The 13,779-nt window shown below is 49.0% G+C and overlaps 3 non-coding genes across 3 annotated transcripts; all 3 read right to left on the bottom strand.

Annotated features, from left to right (window-relative positions):
- Nucleotides 1-3,590: 3,590 nt before the first annotated feature.
- TRNAK-CUU (transfer RNA lysine (anticodon CUU)) lies at nt 3,591-3,663 on the bottom strand. Its single transcript has one exon. It is a non-coding gene; the product is annotated as a tRNA-Lys (tRNA).
- A 2,368-nt stretch (nt 3,664-6,031) lies between these two features.
- On the bottom strand, nt 6,032-6,104 carry TRNAK-CUU (transfer RNA lysine (anticodon CUU)). The gene has a single exon. It is a non-coding gene; the product is annotated as a tRNA-Lys (tRNA).
- A 4,893-nt stretch (nt 6,105-10,997) lies between these two features.
- Nucleotides 10,998-11,070, bottom strand: TRNAK-CUU (transfer RNA lysine (anticodon CUU)). The gene has a single exon. It is a non-coding gene; the product is annotated as a tRNA-Lys (tRNA).
- Nucleotides 11,071-13,779: the final 2,709 nt, after the last annotated feature.

Here is a 13,779-nt window from a genome sequence, read left to right on the forward strand (position 1 = left end):
TTCATCATACCGAGCGTGCTCGCCCTGGGAGATCCTTACAGAATATTGTGCTATTCCTTCTTCTTCTTCTTCTTTTTCTCCTTCTTCGTTTTAATTACCTGTTTAGCCTCCAGGGTCGGTTTTTCCCTCGGACTCAGCCAGGGATCACGCCTCTACCGCCTCAAGTGCAGTGTCCTGGAGCTACAGACTCTGGGACGTGAGATACAACTGGGGAGGATGACCAGTACCTCGTCCAGGTGGCCTTACCTGCTATGCTGAACGGTGGCCTTGCGGGGGGATGGGAAAATTGCAAGGATTAGGCAAGGAAGAGGGAAGGAAGCGGCCGTGGCCGTAAATGAGGTACCATCCAGGCATCTGCCTGGAAGAGATGTGGGATACCACGGAAAATCACTTCCAGGATGGATGGGATAAGAATCGATCCCACCTAAACTCAATTGACTCCCCGAGGCTGAGTGGACCCCATTCCAGCCCTCGTACCACTTTTCAAATTTCGAGGCAGAGCCGAGAATCGAAGCCGGGCCTCCGGAGATTGAAGCCAATCACACTAACCACTACACCACAGAGGCGTACTTTAATAAATTCTCCGGTTAATTACACCACAACTGAATGTTGTGTGCATCTCTTTCCGTCAATTATGGCAAGCTCGAATGCCACCAGAAAGCACGAAGAGTAACACGGCACATCGGTATGGTTTAACTCTGCATTCTAGAGGCGGGTGTGATCAAACCCCACCGTAGGCCGTGAAGAGAATGATTTTGCGTCGTTTCGCATTCTCACATCCAGGCAAATACCACGCTCGATAACTTCTTCGTCCTTCGTTGCACCACAAATCACCACACATCTCCTGACCTGAGAGATGGCGTCATGTTGTAGGAGCTTAAGAGGCCGGACCAACACGGTAAATAGATTAAGAAAGAGAGAAATATCCTTAAAACAACAATGACTACCTCTTCCATTCTTCCGGTGTCACAATATGGTACCCAATAAAAGTGAGTCAGGTGGTGAAGGATCAATATTTGAAGCCGGTGGTACAGACTTCACTTCAGGATCATGTTTGAACAACGTGTTATTTAATATTTACCAATGACGTAAAACAGACGCCCAACGTGGGGCTGGAACCCACGACCCTGAGATTAAGAGTCTCATGCTCTACCGACTGGGCTACCCGGGCACGGTATGCAGTGTTTTATCAGTAAGATTCAAAGCTGTCTTTCTATTATTAGGCATGTTCCTCTGCCACTTGAATGGGAGGCGATTTCATCATTCTAAGCGTACTCGCCCTGGGAGATCCTTACAGAATTTTGTGCAATTCCTTCTTCTTCTTCTTCTTCTTCTTCTTCTTCTTCTTCTTCTCCTTCGTCTTAATTATCTGTTTAGCCTCCAGGGTCGGTTTTTCCCTCGGACTCAGCGAGGGACACCACCTCTTCCGCCTCAAGTGCAGTGTCCTGGAGCTACAGACTCTGGGTCGGGGGATACAACTGGGGAGGATGACCAGTACCTTGTCCACGTGCCCTTACCTGCTATGCTGAACGGTGGCCTTGCGTGGGGATGGGAAGATTGCAACCTTAAGTTAGGTACCATCCCGGCATTTGCCTGGAGGAGAGTGGGAAACCACGGAAAACCACTTCCAGGATGGATGAAGTGAGAATTGAACCCACCCAAACTCAATTGACTTCTCGAGGCTGAGTGGACCCCGTTCCAGCCCCCGTACCACTTTTCCAATTTCGAGGCAGAGCCGGGAATCAAACCCGGGCCTCCAGGGATTGCAGCTAATCACACTAAATACTGCACCACAGAGGCGTACGTTAATAAATTCTCCGGTTAATTACACTACAACTGAATGTTGTGTGCATCTCTTTCCGTCAATTTTGGCAAGCTCGAATGCCACCAGAACGCACGAAGAGTAACACAGCACATCGCTATGGTTTAACTCTGCATTCTGGAGGCGGCTGTGTTCAAACCCCGCCGTAGGCCGTGAAGAGAATGGTTTTGCGTCGTTTCGCATTCTCACATCCAGGCAAATACCACGCTTGATAACTTCTTCGTACTTCGTTGCACCACAAATCACCACACATCTCCTGACCTGAGAGATGGCGTCACGTTGTAGGAGCCTAAGAGGCCCGACCAACACGGTAAATAGACTAAGAAAGAGAGAAATATCCTTAAAACAACAATGACTGCCTCTTCCATTCTTCCGCCGTCACAATATGGTACCCAATAAAACTGAGTCAGGTGGTGAAGGCACCATATTTGGAGCCGGTGGTACAGACTTCACTTCAGGATCATGTTTGAACAACGTGTTATTTAATATTTACCAATGACGTAAAACAGACGCCCAACGTGGGGCTCGCAACCACGACCCTGAGATTAAGAGTCTCATGCTCTACCGACTGAGCTAGCCGGGCACGATATGCATTGTTTTATCAGTATGATTCAAAGCTGTCTTTCTATTATTAGGCATGTTCCTTTGCCACTTGAATGGGAGGCGATTTCATCATTCTGAGCGTGCTCGCCCTGGGAGATCCTTACAGAATATTGTGCTATTCGTTCTCCTTCTTCTTCTTCTTCTTCTTCTTCTTCGCCTTAATTATCTGTTTAGCCTCCAGGGTCGGTTTTTCCCTCGGACACAGCGAAGGATCCCGCCTCTACCGCTTCAAGTGCAGTGTCCTGGAGCTACAGACTTCGGGTCGGGGGATACAACTGGGGAGGATGAGCAGTACCTCGTCCAGGTGGCCTTACCTGCTATGCTGAACGGTGGCCTTGCGGGGGGATGGGAAAATTGCAAGGATTAGACAAGGAAGAGGGAAGGAAGTGGCCGTGGCCGTAAATGAGGTACCATCCCGGCATTTGCCTGGAGGAGGGTGGGAAACCGCGGAAAACCACTTCCAGGATGGATGAAGTGAGAATTGAACCCACCCAAACTCAATTGACTTCCCGAGGCTGAGTGGACCCCGTTCCAACCCTCGTACCACTTTTCAAATTTCGAGGCAGAGCCGAGAATCGAAACTGGGCCTCCGGGGATTGCAGCTAATCACACTAACCACTACACCACAGAGGCGTACTTTAATAAATTCTCCGGTTAAATACACCACAACTGAATGTTGTGTGCATCTCTTTCCCTCAATTATGGCAAGCTCGAATGGCACCAGAACGCACGAAGAGTAACACAGCACATCGCTATGGTTTAACTCTGCATTCTGGAGGCGGCTGTGTTCAAACCCCGCCGTAGGCCGTGAAGAGAATGGTTTTGCGTCGTTTCGCATTCTCACATCCAGGCAAATACCACGCTCGATAACTTCTTCGTCCTTCGTTGCACCACAAATCACCACACATCTCCTGACCTGAGAGATGGCGTCACGTTGTAGGAGCCTAAGAGGCCCGACCAACACGGTAAATAGACTAAGAAAGAGAGAAATATCCTTAAAACAACAATGACTACCTCTTCCATTCTTCCGCCGTCACAATATGGTACCCAATAAAACTGAGTCAGGTGGTGAAGGCACCATATTTGAAGCCGGTGGTACAGACTTCACTTCAGGATCATGTTTGAACAACGTGTTATTTAATATTTACCAATGACGTAAAACAGACGCCCAACGTGGGGCTCGAACCCACGACCCTGAGATTAAGAGTCTCATGCTCTACCGACTGAGCTAGCCGGGCACGATATGGGGTGTTTTAATAGTAAGTTTCAAAGCTGTCTTTCTATTATTAGGCATGTTCCTTTGCCACTTGAATGGGAGGCGATTTCATCATTCTGAGCGTGCTCGCCCTGGGAGATCCTTACAGAATATTGTGCTATTCCTTCTTCTTCTTCTTCCTCTTCTTCGTCTTAATTATCTGTTTAGCCTCCAGGGTCGGTTATTCCCTCGGACTCAGCGAAGGATCCCGCCTCTACCGCCTCAAGTGCAGTGTCCTGGAGCTACAGACTCTGGGTCGGGGGATACAACTGGGGAGGATGACCAGTACCTCGTCCAGGTGGTCTTACCTGCTATGCTCAACGGTGGCCTTGCGCGGGGATGGGAAGATTGCAAGCCTCAAATTAGGTACCATCCCGGCAATTGCCTGGAGGAGAGTGGGAAACCACGGAATACCTATTCCAGGATGGATGAAGTGAGAATTGAACCAACCTAAACTCAATTGACTTCCCGAGGCTGAGTGGACCCCGTTCCAGTGTCGTACCACTTTTCAAATTTCGAGGCAGAGCCGAGAATCGAACCCGGGCTTCAGGGGATTGCAGCTAATCACACTAACCACTACACCACAGAGGCCTGCTTTAATAAATTCTCCGGTTAATTACACCACAACTGAATGTTGTGTGCATCTCTTTCCGTCAATTATGGCAAGCTCGAATGCCACCAGAACGCACGATGAGTAACACAGCACATCGCTATGGTTTAACTCTGCATTCTGGAGGCGGGTGTGTTCAAACCCCACCGTAGGCCGTGAAGAGAATGGTTTTGCGTCGTTTCGCATTCTCACATCCAGGCAAATACCACGCTCGATAACTTCTTCGTCCTTCGTTGCACCACAAATCACCACACATCTCCTGACCTGAGAGATGGTGTCACGTTGTAGGAGTCTAAGAGGCCCGACCAACACGGTAAATAGACTAAGAATGAGAGGAATATCCTTAAAACAACAATGACTACCTCTTCCATTCTTCCGCCGTCACAATATGGTACCCAATAAAATTGAGTCAGGTGGTGAAGGCACCACATTTGAAGCCGGAGGTACAGACTTCACTTCAGGATCATGTTTGAACAACGTGTTATTTAATATTTACCAATGACGTAAAACAGACGCCCAACGTTGGGCTCCAACCCACGACCCTGGGATTAAGAGTATCATGCTCTACGGACTGAGGTAGCAGGGTACGCTATGCATTGTTTTATCAGTAAGATGCAAAGCTGTCTTTATATTATTACGCATGTTCCTTTGCCACTTGAATGGAAGCAGATTTCATCATTCTGAGCGTGCACGCCCTGGGATATCCTCACAGAATTTTGTGCTATTCCTTCTTCTTCTTCTTCTCCTTCTTCTTCTTCTCCTTCTTCGTCTTATTTATCTGCTTAGCCTCCAGTGTCGGTTCTTCAGTCGGACTCAGCGAGGGACCCCACCTCTACCGCCTCAAGTGCAGTGTCCTGGAGCTACAGACTCTGGGTCGGGGGATACAACTGGGGACAATGACCAGTACCTCGTAAAGGTGGCCTTACCTGCTTTCCTGGACGGTGGCCTTGCGTGGGGATAGGAAGATTGCAAGCCTTAAATTAGGTACCATCCCGGCATTTGTCTGGAGGAGAGTGGGAAACCACGGAAAACCACTTCCAGGATGGGTGAAGTGATAATTGAACCCACCCAAACTCAATTGACTTCCCGAGGCTGAGTGGACCCCGTTGCAACCCTCGTACCACTTTTCAAATTTCGAGGCAGAGCCGAGATCGAACCCGGGTTTCCGGGGATTGCAGCTAATCACACTAACAACTTCACCACAGAGGCGTACTTTAATAAATTCTCCGGTTAAATACACCACAACTGAATGTTGTGTGCATCTCTTTCCGTCAATTATGCCAAGCTCGAATGCCACCAGAACGCACGAAGAGTAACACAGCACATCGCTATGGTTTAACTCTGCATTCTGGAGGCGGCTGTGTTCAAACCCCGCCGTAGGCCGTGAAGAGAATGGTTTTGCGTCGTTTCGCATTCTCACATCCAGGCAAATACCACGCTCGATAACTTCTTCGTCCTTCGTTGCACCACAAATCACCACACATCTCCTGACCTGAGAGATGGCGTCACGTTGTAGGAGTCTAAGAGGCCCGACCAACACGGTAAATAGACTAAGAAAGAGAGAAATATCCTTAAAACAACAATGACTACCTCTTCCATTCTTCCGCCGTCACAATATGGTACCCAATAAAACTGAGTCAGGTGGTGAAGGCACCATATTTGAAGCCGGTGGTACAGACTTCACTTCAGGATCATGTTTGAACAACGTGTTATTTAATATTTACCAATGACGTAAAACAGACGCCCAACGTGGGGCTCGCACCCACGACCCTGAGATTAAGAGTCTCATGCTCTACCGACTGAGCTAGCCGGGCACGATATGCGTTGTTTTATCAGTATGATTCAAAGCTGTCTTTCTATTATTAGGCATGTTCCTTTGCCACTTGAATGGGAGCAGATTTCATCATTCTGAGCTTGCTCGCGCTGGGAGATCCTTACAGAATATTGTGCTATTCCTTCTTCTTCTTCTTCTTCTTCTTCTTCTTCTTCGTCTTAATTGTCTGTTTAGCCTCCAGGGTCGGTTTTTCCCTCGGACACAGCGAAGGATCCCGCCTCTACCGCTTCAAGTGCAGTGTCCTGGAGCTACAGACTTCGGGTCGGGGGATACAACTGGGGAGGATGAGCAGTACCTCGTCCAGGTGGCCTTACCTGCTATGCTGAACGGTGGCCTTGCGGGGGGATGGGAAAATTGCAAGGATTAGACAAGGAAGAGGGAAGGAAGTGGCCGTGGCCGTAAATGAGGTACCATCCCGGCATATGCCTGGAGGAGGGTGGGAAACCGCGGAAAACCACTTCCAGGATGGATGAAGTGAGAATTGAACCCACCCAAACTCAATTGACTTCCCGAGGCTGAGTGGACCCCGTTCCAACCTTCGTACCACTTTTCAAATTTCGAGGCAGAGCCGAGAATCGAAACTGGGCCTCCGGGGATTGCAGCTAATCACACTAACCACTACACCACAGAGGCGTACTTTAATAAATTCTCCGGTTAAATACACCACAACTGAATGTTGTGTGCATCTCTTTCCCTCAATTATGGCAAGCTCGAATGCCACCACAACGCACGAAGAGTAACACAGCACATCGCTATGGTTTAACTCTGCATTCTGGAGGCGGATGTGTTCAAACCCCGCCGTAGGCCGTGAAGAGAATGGTTTTGCGTCGTTTCGCATTCTCACATCCAGGCAAATACCACGCTCGATAACTTCTTCGTCCTTCGTTGCACCACAAATCACCACACATCTCCTGACCTGAGAGATGGCGTCACGTTGTAGGAGCCTAAGAGGCCCGACCAACACGGTAAATAGACTAAGAAAGAGAGAAATATCCTTAAAACAACAATGACTACCTCTTCCATTCTTCCGCCGTCACAATATGGTACCCAATAAAACTGAGTCAGGTGGTGAAGGCACCATATTTGAAGCCGGTGGTACAGACTTCACTTCAGGATCATGTTTGAACAACGTGTTATTTAATATTTACCAATGACGTAAAACAGACGCCCAACGTGGGGCTCGAACCCACGACCCTGAGATAAGAGTCTCATGCTCTACCGACTGAGCTAGCCGGGCACGATACGGGGTGTTTTAATAGTAAGTTTCAAAGCTGTCTTTCTATTATTAGGCATGTTCCTTTGCCACTTGAATGGGAGGCGATTTCATCATTCTGAGCGTGCTCGCCCTGGGAGATCCTTACAGAATATTGTGCTATTCCTTCTTCTTCTTCTTCTTCCTCTTCTTCGTCTTAATTATCTGTTTAGCCTCCAGGGTCGGTTATTCCCTCGGACTCAGCGAAGGATCCCGCCTCTACCGCCTCAAGTGCAGTGTCCTGGAGCTACAGACTCTGGGTCGGGGGATACAACTGGGGAGGATGACCAGTACCTCGTCCAGGTGGTCTTACCTGCTATGCTCAACGGTGGCCTTGCGCGGGGATGGGAAGATTGCAAGCCTCAAATTAGGTACCATCCCAGCAATTGCCTGGAGGAGAGTGGGAAACCACGGAATACCTATTCCAGGATGGATGAAGTGAGAATTGAACCAACCTAAACTCAATTGACTTCCCGAGGCTGAGTGGACCCCGTTCCAGTGTCGTACCACTTTTCAAATTTCGAGGCAGAGCCGAGAATCGAACCCGGGCTTCAGGGGATTGCAGCTAATCACACTAACCACTACACCACAGAGGCCTGCTTTAAAAAATTCTCCGGTTAATTACACCACAACTGAATGTTTTGTGCATCTCTTTCCGTCAATTATGGCAAGCTCGAATGCCACCAGAACGCACGAAGAGTAACACAGCACATCGCTATGGTTTAACTCTGCATTCTGGAGGCGGGTGTGTTCAAACCCCACCGTAGGCCGTGAAGAGAATGGTTTTGCGTCGTTTCGCATTCTCACATCCAGGCAAATACCACGCTCGATAACTTCTTCGTCCTTCGTTGCACCACAAATCACCACACATCTCCTGACCTGAGAGATGGCGTCACGTTGTAGGAGTCTAAGAGGCCCGACCAACACGGTAAATAGACTAAGAATGAGAGGAATATCCTTAAAACAACAATGACTACCTCTTCCTTTCTTCCGCCGTCACAATATGGTGCCCAATAAAATTGAGTCAGGTGGTGAAGGCACCACATTTGAAGCCGGAGGTACAGACTTCACTTCAGGATCATGTTTGAACAACGTGTTATTTAATATTTACCAATGACGTAAAACAGACGCCCAACGTTGGGCTCCAACCCACGACCCTGGGATTAAGAGTATCATGCTCTACGGACTGAGGTAGCCGGGCACGCTATGCATTGTTTTATCAGTAAGATGCAAAGCTGTCTTTATATTATTACGCATGTTCCTTTGCCACTTGAATGGAAGCAGATTTCATCATTCTGAGCGTGCACGCCCTGGGATATCCTCACAGAATTTTGTGCTATTCCTTCTTCTTCTTCTTCTCCTTCTTCTTCTCCTTCTTCTTCTCCTTCTTCGTCCTATTTATCTGCTTAGCCTCCAGTGTCGGTTCTTCAGTCGGACTCAGCGATGGACCCCACCTCTACCGCCTCAAGTGCAGTGTCCTGGAGCTACAGACTCTGGGTCGGGGGATACAACTGGGGACAATGACCAGTACCTCGTAAAGGTGGCCTTACCTGCTTTCCTGGACGGTGGCCTTGCGTGGGGATAGGAAGATTGCAAGCCTTAAATTAGGTACCATCCCGGCATTTGTCTGGAGGAGAGTGGGAAACCACGGAAAACCACTTCCAGGATGGGTGAAGTGATAATTGAACCCACCCAAACTCAATTGACTTCCCGAGGCTGAGTGGACCCCGTTCCAACCCTCGTACCACTTTTCAAATTTCGAGGCAGAGCCGAGAATCGAACCCGGGTTTCCGGGGATTGCAGCTAATCACACTAACAACTTCACCACAGAGGCGTACTTTAATAAATTCTCCGGTTAAATACACCACAACTGAATGTTGTGTGCATCTCTTTCCGTCAATTATGCCAAGCTCGAATGCCACCAGAACGCACGAAGAGTAACACAGCACATCGCTATGGTTTAACTCTGCATTCTGGAGGCGGCTGTGTTCAAACCCCGCCGTAGGCCGTGAAGAGAATGGTTTTGCGTCGTTTCGCATTCTCACATCCAGGCAAATACCACGCTCGATAACTTCTTCGTCCTTCGTTGCACCACAAATCACCACACATCTCCTGACCTGAGAGATGGCGTCACGTTGTAGGAGCCTAAGAGGCCCGACCAACACGGTAAATAGACTAAGAAAGAGAGAAATATCCTTAAAACAACAATGACTACCTCTTCCATTCTTCCGCCGTCACAATATGGTACCCAATAAAACTGAGTCAGGTGGTGAAGGCACCATATTTGAAGCCGGTGGTACAGACTTCACTTCAGGATCATGTTTGAACAACGTGTTATTTAATATTTACCAATGACGTAAAACAGACGCCCAACGTGGGGCTCACACCCACGACCCTGAGATTAAGAGTCTCATGCTCTACCGACTGAGCTAGCCGGGCACGATATGCGTTGTTTTATCAGTATGATTCAAAGCTGTCTTTCTATTATTAGGCATGTTCCTTTGCCACTTGAATGGGAGCAGATTTCTTCATTCTGAGCGTGCTCGCGCTGGGAGATCCTTACAGAATATTTTGCTATTCCTTCTTCTTCTTCTTCTTCTTCTTCTTCTTCGTCTTAATTGTCTGTTTAGCCTCCAGGGTCGGTTTTTCCCTCGGACACACCGAAGGATCACGCCTCTACCGCCTCAAGTGCAGTGTCCTGGAGCTACAGTCTATGGGTCGGGGGATACAACTGGGGAGGATGACCAGTACCTCGTTCAGGGGGCCTTCTCTGCTATGTTAAACGGTGGCCTTACGGGGGGATGGGAAAATTGCAAGGATTAGACAAGGAAGAGGGAAGGAAGCGGCCGTGGCCGTAAATGAGGTACCATCCCGGCATTTGCCTGGAGGAGAGTGGGAAACCACGGAAAACCACTTCCAGGATGGATGAAGTGAGAATTGAACCCACCCAAACTCAATTGACTTCCCGAGGGTGAGTGGGCCCCGTTCCAACCCTCGTACCACTTTTCAAATTTCGAGGCAGAGCCGAGAATCGAACCCGGGCCTCCGGGGATTGCAGCTAATCACACTAACCACTACACCACAGAGGCGTACTTTAATAAATTCTTCGGTTAATTACACCACAACTGAATGTTGAGTGCATCTCTCTCCGTCAATTATGGCAAGCTGGAATGCCACCAGAACGCACGAAGAGTAACACAGCACATCGCTATGGTTTAACTCTGCATTCTGGAGGCGGGTGTGTTCATACCCCACCGTAGGCCGTGAAGAGAATGGTTTTGCGCCGTTTCGCATTCTCACATCCAGGCAAATACCACGCTCGATAACTTCTTCGTCCTTCGTTGCACCACAAATCACCACACATCTCCTGACCTGAGAGATGGCGTCACGTTGTAGGAGCCTAAGAGGCCCGACCAACACGGTAAATAGACTAAGAAAGAGAGAAATATCCTTAAAACAAAAATGACTACCTCTTCCATTTTTCCGCCGTCACAATATGGTACCCAATGAAACTGAGTCAGGTGGTGAAGGCACCATATTTGAAGCCGGTGGTACAGACTTCACTTCAGGATCATGTTTGAACAACGTGTTATTTAATATTTACCAATGACGTAAAACAGACGCCCAGCGTGTGGCTCGAACCCACGACCCTGAGATTAAGAGTCTCATGCTCTACCGACTGAGCTAGCCGGGCACGACATGCAGCGTTTTATCAGTAAGATTCAAAGCTGTCTTTCTTTTATTAGGCATGTTCCTCTGCCACTTGAATGGGAGGCGATTTCATCATACCGAGCGTGCTCGCCCTGGGAGATCCTTACAGAATATTGTGCTATTCCTTCTTGTTCTTCTTCTTCTCCTTCTTCGTTTTAATTACCTGTTTAGCCTCCAGGGTCGGTTTTTTCCTCGGACTCAGCCAGGGATCCCGCCTCTACCGCCTCAAGTGCAGTGTCTTGGAGCTACAGACTCTGGGACGTGAGATACAACTGGGGAGGATGACCAGTACCTCGTCCAGGTGGCCTTACTTGCTATGCTGAACGGTGGCCTTGCGGGGGGATGGGAAAATTGCAAGGATTAGGCAAGGAAGAGGGAAGGAAGCGGCCGTGGCCGTAAATGAGGTACCATCCCGGCATCTGCCTGGAAGAGAAGTGGGATACCACGGAAAATCACTTCCAGGATGGATGAGGTAAGAATCGATCCCACCTAAACTCAATTGACTTCCCGAGGCTGAGTGGACCCCGTTCCAGCCCTCGTACCACTTTTCAAATTTCGAGGCAGAGCCGAGAATCGAAGCCGGGCCCCCGGAGATTGAAGCCAATCACACTAACCACTACACCACAGAGGCGTACTTTAATAAATTCTCCGGTTAATTACACCACAACTGAATGTTGTGTGCATCTCTTTCCGTCAATTATGGCAAGCTCGAATGCCACCAGAACGCACGAAGAGTAACACAGCACATCGGTATGGTTTAACTCTGCATTCTGGAGGCGGGTGTGATCAAACCCCACCGTAGGCCGTGAAGAGAATGGTTTTGCGTCGTTTCGCATTCTCACATCCAGGCAAATACCACGCTCGATAACTTCTTCGTCCTTCGCTGCACCACAAATCACCACACATCTCCTGACCTGAGAGATGGCGTCATGTTGTAGGAACTTAAGAGGCCGGACCAACACGGTAAATAGACTAAGAAAGAGAGAAATATCCTTAAAACAACAATGACTACCTCTTCCATTCTTCCGGTGTCACAATATGGTACCCAATAAAAGTGAGTCAGGTGGTGAAGGATCAATATTTGAAGCCGGTGGTACAGACTTGACTTCAGGATCATGTTTGAACAACGTGTTATTTAATATTTACCAATGACGTAAAACAGACGCCCAACGTGGGGCTGGAACCCACGACCCTGAGATTAAGAGTCTCATGCTCTACCGAATGGGCTACCCGGGCACGGTATGCAGTGTTTTATCAGTAAGATTCAAACCTGTCTTTCTATTATTAGGCATGTTCCTTTGCATCTTTAATGGGAGGCGATTTCATCATTCTAAGCGTACTCGCCCTGGGAGATCCTTACAGAATTTTGTGCTATTCCTTCTTCTCCTTCTTCTTCTTCTTAATTATCTGTTTAGCCTCCAGGGTCGGTTTTTCCCTCGGACTCAGCGAGGGACCCCACCTCTACCGCCTCAAGTGCAGTGTCCTGGAGCTACAGACTCTGGGTCGGGGGATACAACTGGGGAGGATGACCAGTACCTTGTCCACGTGCCCTTACCTGCTAAGCTGAACGGTGGCCTTGCGTGGGGATGGGAAGATTGCAACCTTAAGTTAGGTACCATCCCGGCATTTGCCTGGAGGAGAGTGGGAAACCACGGAAAACCACTTCCAGGATGGATGAAGTGAGAATTGAACCCACCCAAACTCAATTGACTTCCCGAGGCTGAGTGGACCCCGTTCCAGCCCTCGTACCACTTTTCAAATTTCGAGGCAGAGCCGAGAATCGAACCCGGGCTTCCGGGGATTGCAGCTAATCATACTAACCACTTCACCACAGAGGCGTACTTTAATAAATTCTCCGGTTAATTACACCACAACTGAATGTTGTGTGCATCTCTTTCCGTCAATTATGGCAAGCTCGAATGCCACCAGAACGCACGAAGAGTAACACAGCACATCATCATCATCATCATCATCATCTGTTTACCCTCCAGATTCGGTTTTTCCCTCGGACATAGCGAGGGATCCCACCTCTTCCGCCTCAAGGGTAGTGTCCTGGAGCTTCAGGCTCTTGGTCGGGGGATACAACTGGGGAGTATGACCAGTACCTCGCCCAGGCGGCCTCACCTGCTATGCTGAACAGGGGCCTTGTTGAGGGATGGGAAGATTGGAGGGGATAAGCAAGGAAGAGGGAAGGAAGCGGCCGTGGCCTTAAGTTAGGTACCATCCCAGCATTCGCCAGGAGGAGAAGTGGGAAACCACGGAAAACCACTTCCAGGATGGCTGAGGTGGGAATCGAACCCACCTCTACTCAGTTGACCTCCCGAGGCTGAGTGGACCCCGTTCCAGCCCTCGTACCACTTCTTTCAAATTTCGTGGCAGAGCCGGGAATCGAACCCGGACCTCCGGGGGTGGCAGCTAATCACGCTAACCACTACACCACAGAGGCGGACCAACACAGCACATCGCTATGGTTTAACTCTGCATTCTGGAGGCGGGTGTGTTCAAACCCCACCGTATTCCGTGAAGAGAATGGTTTTGCGTCGTTTCGCATTCTCACATCCAGGCAAATACCACGCTCGATAACTTCTTCGTCCTTCGTTGCACCACAAATCACCACACATCTCCTGACCTGAGAGATGGCGTCACGTTGTAGGAGCCTAAGAGGCCCGACCAACACGGTAAATAGACTAAG

The sequence above is a fragment of the Anabrus simplex genome, chromosome 3 (genome assembly GCF_040414725.1).
Source record: "Anabrus simplex isolate iqAnaSimp1 chromosome 3, ASM4041472v1, whole genome shotgun sequence".
Taxonomy (NCBI): Eukaryota; Metazoa; Arthropoda; class Insecta; order Orthoptera; family Tettigoniidae; genus Anabrus; species Anabrus simplex.